This window comes from Pan troglodytes, chromosome 1, assembly GCF_028858775.2.
Source record: "Pan troglodytes isolate AG18354 chromosome 1, NHGRI_mPanTro3-v2.0_pri, whole genome shotgun sequence".
Taxonomy (NCBI): domain Eukaryota; kingdom Metazoa; phylum Chordata; class Mammalia; order Primates; family Hominidae; genus Pan; species Pan troglodytes.
Genome location: NC_072398.2, coordinates 72,324,902 through 72,337,383, shown reverse-complemented (window position 1 = coordinate 72,337,383; position 12,482 = coordinate 72,324,902). Strand labels below are relative to the sequence as shown.

Below are 12,482 nucleotides of genomic sequence, written 5' to 3'. Positions count from 1 at the left end.
CCCACCCTACCTCACTAAGACCTCTATACTTCCTAATCTGAAGTCTGAAATGAGTAAAGAAAAGGTAGTACTGATGGGAATAATGACTGGAGAACAGATCTCTGACCCATGAAAAACAGGGCCCAGTTTTCTCGTCTTTACAGGGGCCAGGAAATGAAGAAAGAATGATCTGTTTTTTTCTTTTAGTATGGCTTCATTACTATTCTCTCTTTTTCAGGAAACAAAAAGTACATGCTTTGGTTTCCAATGATGTTTCTCAATTTAACTCCAATATTTTTTTCAATCAAGAGAAAATCCTTACAGATTTTGGTTGCCAATCTTGGTTTTTGGTATTGATAATAATTTTCATATATTTCTATATTGTTAGTATTTAAATGGGAAGCCAAGAGAAATGACCTTATAGTATTCTTGTGAGATTGACTGAAAATAATACATGTGAGATTTGTAACACCTTCTAATACCAGGTTGGAGTACCACCTGTGGCAATTTTCACAGTATTCCCCATCTTTATTTTTTGCCAATCAGGTGTGCTAGTTATCAGTCAATTTGTTTGTTGCCTCTTGGTTCCAAATCCACCCTCATCACATATATTGTAATAGTAGAGCTGGATTTTTATCACTATTTATCCTTTGCCAACGGGCATCATGTTACACATCATCAGTAGAGGGTGCTAGATAGACAATGCAGGAGGAGGGGTTTTCTCTGCTGTTTCTGGTGTAATTTCTTCTCTTCTGTTGCTGTGACATGCTTGGCCAGTGGTGTGCAGCCCACCTACAGTCAAATACAGCAGACATTTTTTCAGTTGGCTCTTCATCACAATAAACCAAACATGGCAGCTTGAGAAATAGTGATGCTGCTGGATGCCGTGGATTACTAGCATCCCATATCCCAATGATTGTACTCAAGACCAAAGGCACAATCAAACTTGTCCCCAAATCCCATCCTTGTGAATCTGTCTTGTACTATTAACCCCAGTACCATCCCATCTCAGTTGGGATCCAATAAGGACACAGTAATTAAAATAGAGAAGTTTCATAAAAGTAATTATTAACCAGTAATGGAATTAACTACTAAAGGGTAGGGAGAACTCTAACAAATAAAAGAATGATTGATAAAGGGAGCAACCATTACTTTTATGAGTGATAGAAGAGTATCCAAGAAAGGAACAAATGTGGAAGAGGCTCCCAACCCAAAGCTGAGGTTCAGATCTCACTGGAGGAGGTGCAGCTGTGGAACATTGTGTGGCAGAGAAGTTTGTGAAGGTTCTACAGAATGGAATGGGGCTGGTAGTCAGAAAATGCTCACTGGGGTGCAGGTAAAAGCTCATGAAGAAGCTGCCTCTGGAACACAATTGGGACTTCTGGAAAGCTGTCACTGTGGTGCTGCTGGAACTTTCTGGGAGTCTCCCCACTGGGCACTAATGAAACTTGATGGGAGACATCCACAGGGGTGCCACTGAGACTTTTTGAGAAGCCAGCTAAGATGCTGATAAGACTTGCTGGGACATGTGGAGTGTCCCTGAAACTCACTAGGTGGTGAGCACCACTGGTTGTCCCACACATGGCTGGAGAAGCAAGGACGGGAAAGCACATAGGAATGAAGGCAAGCCTCTTCATCCTGCAATGTCTCTCCAGTGCCATCTACTGAAGAAAAAAGTGACATGCTAGCTGGTAAAGAGAAATGTTTTCATGGTCCAGCTCTAGTATCATAAAGCAGGGCAATGAAGGGTGGATTTGGAACTGAGAGGCAATAAGTTGATAACCAGCAGAGAAAGTCTTGTCAAATAACCAAGAGGAAACCCCTGTTCTCTGTGTCTTTCGCGTTCCACACAGGAGTTCCTTCCTGGCTTCAATACTGTTTTTCTTTTTCTTTTTTTCTTTTTTTTAGAGACAGGAGTGTCGCTCTGTTGCCCAGGCTGGAGTGCAGTGGCTCGATCTTGGCTCACTGAAAGCTCCGCCTCCCGGGTTCACACCATTCTCCTGCCTCAGCCTCCCAAGTAGCTGGGACTACAGGCGAATACTATTTTTAAATATAATTTCTGAATAGATTTGAGCTAATTAGAAATTCATATTTTTTTAATGTTTTGAACTGAAGCAAAGACCAACATAAAGTATAAATACTTTGTTAGTTTATTCAGTATAAATACACATTCTGATTGAGATGGAAAACAAGTAACAGATACTCACAAATGTAAAATCATAGTGGGTTCTAAGGTTTGCCTTGAACTATAACTTATCAAAGCCAGGTGTTCTAATATAAAATTGAATAAGATATTAATCTTTTAAAATAAATATCCATATGGAAACTGGGGTTCTTCTCTCGCTTGTTCTCGCTCTCATTATATGTGTAGTGTGTGTGTTTGCATGTGTGTATTCATGTGCGTTTGTGTATAGAAAGAGATAGACTGTTGTTCAAAAACCATTTAAGTGACTCAATGGAACAGGAATAATTTTTCAGCTGAGGAAACTGAGACTCAAGGGCACAAATTTACTTTATTTGGGATTAGCAAAAGTAAGACTGGAATCCAAGTAACTTGTTTCTGGGAAGGAAAGCTTCTATTATATAAATGGTGAACTATTTCAGAAATCGATTCATGTCTACTACTTTTCAAGAAATCCTGCCACCCTCTCTCAAACCATATTTTGATTCAGGTAACAAGAGTTTAACTAGCCCCCTGGAATAATCAAATAACAGCTGTATTTTACATCTACTTATGTGAACGGGCATATTTGTTTTGAGGAAATGATGACTTGTAAATTCAGGCTCCAAGTAATACAGGCAAGCTGGGGAAACCTGATGAAGTAGGTTACCAAGGGGAAAATTGTAAAGATACTTTGGACTTTTGGGAAAGTGTAGGAAATATGCAATTCAGATTAGGGCAATTTTATGGGCACAACCCAGAGGATTTGAAGACAATAGAAAAAGAGAAGTTTTGACCCAGCTCCTATGGGGTCCTACCCCAGACCAAAAAAATAAAAAAATAAAAATCTTGTTTCTTAGAGAAGAAAAAAAATCTGAGGAAACATATTCTACTCTCTCTGAGATTAAAGTGCATCTAATCCAGGAAAAGAAACATAATTTTGAAAGCCTGGCTTATGTGTGTATTAGTTTTCTAATGTTGTATAATAATATTACTATAAATATAGCATCTTACAACAATGCTTATTTATAATCTTACAGTTTCTGAGGGTCAGGATTCTAGGCAATGCTTAGCTGGGTCATCTGTAAGGCTATAATCAGGTGTCAGTTAGGAATGTGTTCTCGTTTGAAGGCTTGACTGGGGAAGGTCCACTTCCAAGTTCACATGGTTGTTGGTATTTGGTTCCAAAAGACTGTCAGACTGAGGGCTTCAGTTTTTATGCTGGATGTTGCACAGAAACCACCCTTACTTCCTTGCCACATAGTCTGCTCCATTGGGAAGCTCACCTATAGTAGCTTGTTTCTTCAAAGCCAACAAGACAAAGAGGCTCTCAGCAAGTAAATTTTACAATCTTTTGTAACATAATCACAAGTGTTACAGCTTGTCAACTTTGTATTCAATTGATTAGAAGCATGTCACTGGTCCCACCCACACTCAAGTTGAGGAGATTATGCAAGGGTAGGGATTTCAAAAGGCAGGGATTATTTTCACCACAATAGTTTAGCCTGAGATAGGCGAATGTATGCAGTAACCTTGGAGTTATCCAACTACATGTGTCTCATATCCTGAAAGAGCCACATGCTATAATGGTTTCAACTTACTAGACAGCTTAGGGCAGAAGGGATACACAAATAACTTGCTTGCAGGAAAAAAGCATGAAGGAAAAGTAGTGATTCCAAGAGTAAGGTCTTTTCATAGAAATTTCCCAGCTCTTGGTAGGTGGATTATCCAAGCAGTTCTCTACCAGAGAATGTCCTTGCAACTCTCTTTTATCTAGAAAAAGCACATCTATTTTATGAATGATACCTGTCCAGATTTTTTCCCCTTATTCTTTAGTCTGCTTCAGAGCCATCTTCTTCATGGCTCAACTGGTATTTTTATAATATCATCAAAATGAAATTTAATCAGTAATATTAATGTGTTTCCTAGAAAATAAAATTACAGTCATGTACCACATTACAACATTTGTCTCAATGAAAGACTGTATATATAATAATGATTTCATAAGATTATAATACAGTATTTTTTGCTGTACCTTTTCTATGTTTAGATTTGTTTAAATACACAAACACATCATTGTGTTATAATTGCCTACAGTATTTGGTACAGTAATAACATGCTGTACAGGTTTGTAGCCTACGAGCAATAGGCTACACCATATAGCCTATGTGTGTACTAGGCTATATCATATAGGTTTGTGTAAGTACACTCTTTGATATTTGCACAATAAAATCACTTAACAACACATTTCTCAGAATGTATCCCAATGTTAAGTGACACATGACTGTATATAAAAACACAAAAATTAAAAAGTTATGGTTACTGTTTCAATTATCTTTGTTCTGATTATTTTTATAAAGATGGATAATTGAGAGTTGGCAGTTTTGATCCAGTATCTATCATACACATATTTGACCACATTGGTGGTCATACACATACACCAATGTGGTCATATATCTGTATGAATATATGTGTCTGTGTATGTATGTGTGTGTTTGTGAATATGTTTCACTTCATACAAGACAGTCTTGAAAAAGGTTAATGTGATATGCATTGAATTATAAAACCAATTTGTAAAATAATTTAAATGTTTAAGTGGTTGTGCCATTTAAAAGAGCACTGTTGTTTTATTTTTAAGGTCTTTATTCTTTTAGAGCAGTTGTAGGTTCACAGAAAAATTGAAAGGAAGGTACAGAGATTTCCCATACACCCAATGATCCCACCCATGCCTAGCCACTCGTGCTATCAACATCCCCCACCAGAGTGGTACATTTGTTACAACTGATGAACCTACATTGACACATCATAATCACATCAAATCTATAGTTTACATTAGAATTCACTCTCAGTGTTTGTTGTACATTCTATGTGCTTGGGCAAATGTGTAATGATACATCATTATAGTATCACACACAGCATTGTCACTGCCCTAAAAATCCTCTGTGTTCTGCCTATTCACCACCATACCCTACATCCCTGCTGTCTCAAACTTCTCACAACCATTAATATTTTTACCATCTCCATCATTTTGCCTTTTCCATAATGTCATATTCTGGAAATGTCATATAGTTGGAATTACACAGTGTGTAGGGTTTGCAGATTAGCTTCTTTCACATTGTTATATGCATTTAAGTTTCCTTCATGTCTTCTCATGGCTTGATAGCTCATTTCTTTTTATCATTCAATAGTATTCCATTATGTGAATGTACAACCGTTTATTTATCCATATACCTATTGAAGGGCATCTTGGTTTCTTCCAAGTTTTGGCAATTATGAATAAAGCTGCTATAAATATCCACATGCAGGCTTTTCTATAGACATAAATTTTAAAATGTCTTTGAATAAATACCAAGGAATGTGATTGCTGGATCATATGGTTAAGAGGATATTTAGTTTTATATGAAGATACATTGTTTTTTAAGAAAAACATAAATATTGTTGTAAAGAGCAATGTCATCCTCAGATCTTTTTCCTCTTCTCCTTCTTTCCTTTTTACTTTTCATCATAAATCTTTATTTTTCTATTTACTTAAATAAAACTAAGCCTGTACTCTTGAACATGTAGATTAAGGGTACCAACTCTGTACAGTAAAAAAAAAAATGCATATAATTTTTGACCTCCCAAAAACTTAACTATTAATAGCCTACTGATGCCTGAAAGTCTTACTGATAACATAAACAATTGTCCAGGCACGGTGGCTCACACCTGTAATTCCAGCACTTGGGAGGCCAAGGCAGGCGAATCGCCTGAGGTCAGGAGTTTGAGACCAGGCTGGCCAACATGGTGAAACCCTATCTCTACTAAAAATACATAAATTAGCCTGGTGTGGTGGTGGGCACTGGTAATCCCAGCTACTTGGGAGGCTGAGGCGGGAGAATCGCTTGAACCCGGGATGCGGAGGTTGCAGTGAGCCGAGATCGCACCACTGCACTCCAGCCTGGGTGACAGAGCAAGACTCTGTCTCAAAAATCAAAACAAAACAAAGTGACAACAACAACAACAACAACAAACAATTAGCACGTATTTGATATATTAAATGTATTATATACTGTATTCTTACAAAAATAGTAAGCTAGAGAAAGGAAAATCTTATTGAGAAAATTGAGGAAGAGAAAATACATTTACAATTTATTGAGTGGAAATGGATCATTATAAAACATATAAAATTTGAGTCAAGGAAAAATAATGAATTCACGCATTGTGTTATTATATGGTGCTATATGCAAAGCAAAAATCCTTGAACTGAGAATTTACCTTTTGCATTAAAAACATTTACCATTAGGCTGTTATTATGTACATCATTTGGAGTCCAGCCTCTAGCTGTTTTATATTTATCATAAAACTGAACATATACATATAATTAACATACCTGCCTTGCTTTGCTAACCATGTTTGTGTAAAGAAGAGTACCAAGTAATTTTCAAAAATGAGTAATCAGTGAATAATGTATATTTGGTTTGGCTTGCAATGCCCCAGACTCACAGATAGAGACCTGCAAATTTGTGACATGAATACTAATTTAGTCACCTTCATTGTCTCTGTTAACCTCTGTTCTTCAGGTTACTGTTCCCTGAAGCAGGGCCTGTGAAAATAAATAATCCTGGTAGAAAAATCAACAATTAGTCATCCAAATGACACAAATTTTCCCATTGCAGTTTATGAATTTGTGTAACATGCCATGTTAATCCTATCTTCAGGGTGACTTACTCTGGCTGCCTGGACTCCTCAGATCCCCTCCAATGGGACTGTGTGCTAGTGACACGAAAGATGTCTTTAGCCTTAGAAAGCTATTCTTGAGAAGGTCGATCTGCTGGCAGAGAAAATGTAATCTAAATCATTAAGTCCAGTGCAAATGATTTATGTGTTAACCTCTATTGTTCATGGAGAATTCACTGTAGATACAGAATTATAGGTGGGAAGTAGAGGGATGCAGTAGAAAGAAAAGGAACTTTTCCATAGAACTTCACTTTTATGTCCTAATAGTCCCCAGAGAATTTCTGGAAGGAAGTGGCTGTCTCATTTAGGAGAGGTAGACTCAGGTGTGAAAATGTTTCTTCTTGGTTACACTATAGGTTACAAATTGAGCTGGAGCCAGCTTACAGGACATCTGAGCCCCAGTCAAGGGAGAGGAAGCCCGGGCACAGCTCAGTACTTTGCCATTCCATCCCTGCTGTAATCAGTCTCTGAGTCTGGTCTTGGTAATAGTATTATTTCATCTCTATTATCTGTCATGCTGCTTCATGCTTTATTTTTCCCTGGAACCCTCATCTGCTGCTTTACGGATTCCTATTGTGCTTCAATTATTTGGAGCTCAGATTTGAAATGCCAACTCTTTTCCCTCCTCTTCCACCTGGATTGGGTTCCAAACCTTTCCAGCCTTCTTCTTCCTCTGCTCAGTCCTATGTAGAACGTTTGGATTACTTCCCTTTTGTTAGCCTCAAGATGCGAAGGCTCCTCCTTTTTTTTTTTGGCTTAGGGACTGCATTTTAAAGCATTTATTTTTTGACTCCTCATCTATTATTTTTATCATAGGGTTTCCTTTTAATGTTCCTGAGTGATGGGAAATGTTCTCTCTTGCTGCTGGGAAAGGCACTATAGAAATGAAATATGTATTGCCTTTCTACTCATCTGATTATCTGCCTCCTCAAAGTAGATTAACAAATTAACATTGAGTCTCTTATTTTCTACACAGTTTCTTTTAAGCAAGGAAAGAATTATAGCTGTTCAACTGCTCCCTTGCTTTCTTGCCCAACTTCCTTTTCCCATAATGATTTGTCCATAATATAAGAAGGAAGAAGGAAAACCCACTAGAGAGGATTCTGATTCCCCTGGCAGATGATGGCTGGCTGGCTGTATGACAAGTCAGCTTTGGGTGGCACAGTGAGCTATTTGAGCCTTTTCAACTGTTTTTTTTTTTTCTTTCAACTCATGAGGTTATAGAGGAAAAATGAAGAGGCCATGGACATGGTCTTTTGGGTGGGCTTAATGAAGTATGGCTAAGACAATTCCAGAATAGCCTTTATTGAACCATTACTTTGTCTAAAATTGTTCTTAGTGGGATACATTCTGAGAACTAGCTGGGTGGAAGCTTTTGGTCAAAAGCTAGGAACAGGTGAAACCAGCTTAGGAAGACTTAGGGTTGAGGTCCACCCCCAAGGAATAGACTGATTTTAAAACAACTCCTCCCTAGTGACTTATCATAGTTCCTGAAATTCCATCATTAAGAATTATTTTCTTTAAGTCTCAACAATCTCCAGAGTCTCAGCAATCTCCAGAGGCCTCTTTAAAATAGTAAATAACTATATACTAGAAGTAAAAGTGTTTTAAGTCTTTACCAACTGTTTATACCAGAAGTATTCTCTTATGGATTTTGATAATTCAAAAATAAGCCCCATGGCCCTGCTGAAATGTAACCTAGTATAGCCATTTAGAAGTTTTAGGGAACAAGAGAAGTAGAAAAAGTAGTATTGAAAAGAGGGATGAATTAAAAATGTCACCTACTTCCCAATTTTGCTCAGAGCTGGCCCTGTCAGTATAGTCTGTATTCATGGCAGCTGGTGGAGAGAGCACAGAAACTAAAAGGAAACCAGTATTTCCAAGGTTCTGTCATTTTGCCAGCCTGCCAAGGAGACAGATGCTGTAGACAGATTTGACCATAAGCTCTGGTTGAAATGACTCTCAGGCCGTGTCTGGTTTTGTGTGCAACCATAGCTCTGCAGGCAGAGGAAGTCTGGAGATTGAAGTGGCAGCAAACCCAATGCCCAGACCCCTGCTTCTCACTTTTGTCTACATCATTTAGTCTCACCGCATGATTTTAGCACAGTCTCTTCCCTTCCTCAACCCTTGATTTCTCCATAAGCAAATGAGCCATCAATGTTGCAAGGCTCCAGTGGGCTAGGAAGAGCAAAAGAACTGAAGACAATAATATTCCAAATCTGATATCAACAAAGGACTGACAAACTCTAGGATTAGAAGATGACAGAATCAACATGAATCTTCTGTTGGGGAGTCTAGAAATTTTCAAGGAAAATAAACCAAGAAGTAGGGAGAGGTAGAGTCCCAAAGGGGCCCCACAGGTGTTTTATGTTCTTACTTCTGCATGTGAATTTGAGAGCCATTCAAGGAGCTGGATTGTAAATCCTTAAGACTTCCATTTAGCCGTAGCTTATGTATAGCCCACAGAGAAGCCAGGCTACCCTGTCTTCATGCCCTGTAGATACTGTTCTAGGAGTGACACAGTCTGAAGCTCATGCCCATTAAACTTCATCACGGGGCTGTGTTGTTCTCAACTAACTCTTCGTGTTTCACAATTTCCCAAGCTCAGGCTATGAATGTAGTTGGGGAAGTGTCATTCCCTAGTGAATAGCTTAATTTGTGTCCAGGAATAAATAATAGAGAGAGAGTCAGCAGTGCAGTCCCTTGGAGGGTGCCAGTGATCATTGCTCTTTAGGAAGTGCCCCACAAGGAGATGGCTACTGCCTTTGCAAATCATGTGTGTTGGGAGGAGAAAAGCATTTAGAGTTGATGCTTGAACAGCACATGGATTAGTGGCACTGACCTTTGTACAGTCAAAAATTTGCCTATAATTTTTGACCTCCCCAAAATTTAACTACTGAAAGCCTACTGTTGACTGGAAGCATTACCAATAATATAAAGTCCATTAACATATATTTGATATATCAAACATATTACATACTCTATTCTTATAATATTGTAAGCTAGAGAAAAAATGTTATTAGGAAAATTATGAGGAAGAGAAAATATATTTACAAATAATAATAATAATAATAATTATTATTATTATTATTATTGAGACAGAGTTTCGCTCTTGTTGCCCAGGTTGGAGTGCAGCACAATCTCGGCTCACTGCAATGTCCATCTCCCGGGTTCAAGCGATTCTCCTGCCTCAGTCTCCCAAGTAGCTAGGATTACAGGCATGCGCCATCACGCCCAGCTAATTTTGTAGTTTAGTACATGGGGTTTCACCATGTTGGCCAGGCTGGTCTCGAACTCCTGACCTCAAGTGATCCACCCACCTCAGCCTCCCAAAGTGTTGGAATTACAGGCGTGAGCCACTGTGCCTGGCCATATTTACAGTTTATTAAGTGGAAGTGTATCATCATAAAGATCTTCATCCTCATTGTCTTCATGTTGAATAGGTTGAGGAGGAGGAAGAATAGGAGGGGCTGGTTCTGCTGTCTCAAGGATGGGAGAGGTGGAAGAAAATATGTATGTAGGCGGACTGGCAAAGTTCAGACTCATGTTGTTCAAGGGTCAGCTAATATATACATATCTTTTTGTCGTTTCAAATAAATGATTCTGCTTCCCAGGGCAAGTGCTAGGAAGCATATTAACTGTATATTAGTCTGCAATTGAATTGCTTTTGTTCTTTCTTTGGTATTCCAGAGATTTTATAATCTATGTTAAAATCATGGGTTCTGAAACTTGGTGAGACAGGGCTTTTGAAAGAGAGCACTTTTGGCTGTGTAATGTAAATCTGTTTCTCTTCAGAAAGACGGGGGCCTGTAGATAAGACTTATTATTATTATTATTATTATTTATTATTATTATACTTTAAGTTCTAGGGTACATGTGCACAATGTGCAGGTTTGTTACATAGGTATACATGTGCCATGTTGGTTTGCCGCACCCATCAACTCATCAATTACATTAGGTATTTCTCCTAACACTATCCCTCCCCCAGCCCCGCCGCCAAAAGGCCCCGGTGTGTGATGTTCCCCTCTCTGTGTCCATGTGTTCTCATTGTTCGACTCCCACTTATGAGTGAGAACATGCAGTGTTTGGTTTTCTGTCCTTGTGGTATTTTGCTGAGAATGATGGTTTCCAGCTTCATCCATGCCCCTGCAAAGGACATGAACTCATCCTTTTTTGTGGCTGCATAGTATTCCACGGTGTATATGTGCCACATTTTCTTATCCAGTCTATTATTGATGGATGTTTGGGTTGGTTCCAAGTCTTTACTATTGTGAATAGTGCCGCAATAAACATACGTGTGCACGTGTCTTTATAGTAGCATGATTTATAATCCTTTGGGTATATACTTAGTAGTGGGATTGCTGGGTCAAATGGTATTTCTAGTTCTAGATCCCTGAGGAATCATCACGCTGTCTTCCACAATGGTTAAACTAATTTCCACTCCTACCAACAGTGTAAAAGCGTTCCTATTTCTCCACATCCTCTCCAGCATCTGTTCTTTCCTGACTTTTTAATGATCACCATTCTAACTGGCGTGAGATGGTATCTCATTGTGGTTTTGATTTGCATTTCTCTGATGACCAGTGATGATGAGCATTTTTTCATATGTCTGTTGGCTGCATAAATGTCTTCTTTTGAGAGGTGTCTGTTCATATCCTTTGCCCACGTTTTGATGGGCTTTTTTTTTCTTGTAAATTTGTTTAAGTTCTTTGTAGATTCTGGATATTAGACCTTTGTCAGATGGGTAGATTGCAAAAACTTGCTTCCATTCTGTAGGTTGTCTGTTCACTCTGATGGTAGTTTCTTTTTCTGTGCAGAAGCTCTTTAGTTTAATTAGAGCCCATTTGTCAATTTTGGCTTTTGTTGCCATTGCTTTTGGTGTTTTAGTCATGAAGTCCTTGCCCATGCTTATGTCCTGAGTGGTATTGCCTAGGTTTTCTTCTAGGGTTTTTATGGTTTTAGGTCTTACATTTAGGTCTTTAATCCATCTACAGACAACCATGGTAAAACCCATACCCAGAATCAAAAATAAGTGAAGCAATTTGCCCAGCACTAGGACCCCCAAGTCTAGTTCTGAACTTACAAATAGGTCGCATTCTAGGAAGAGATGGACACATCCTGACAGATCTATTTTGAGGACCTAAACTCTGTGCTGAGACTTAAATAAAGGAGCAGAGAAACTTCCGCTTTCCCAGGGTACAGGAATGGAAGGATAAGTCAGTTTGGCGTGATAATTCAACATTTTTCTATCATGCGAAGGAAGAATCTGAATTACTGCTGGGATTCTTCTGTTTCCCTCAGATGAGAATCTTTAGAGGAGAAGAACTTGAATTAATTTTATTTTCCCAGTTAGTAGGGTTCTCAACACCTCAAAGTACCAGCATTGGTCCTCCCAAGAAGGAAATATATTTAACATTTAACCTGGTTCCTGTCCTACAAAGCAGAGATGAATCCAGAAGTGAGGAGGAAGCAGAATGGGGGGTCAGAATCAAGACTTTTTTTCTCTATTAGTTTGGATAAATAGCAAAGCTATCTAAGGATGAATGCTGTTATTGTTGTTACATTTGGTTTGCATTTGGTGGTGGGAAAATTAAATGAGGACTCTGTCTCATCCAGTCCACTCTAC

The 12,482-nt window shown here is 38.5% G+C and overlaps 1 protein-coding gene across 1 annotated transcript in view; it reads left to right on the top strand.

Annotated features, from left to right (window-relative positions):
* PAPPA2 (pappalysin 2) overlaps window positions 1–12,482 on the top strand; it is a 299,157-nt gene that overhangs the window by 194,160 nt on the left and 92,515 nt on the right. The gene's annotated exons all lie outside the window — the stretch shown is intronic.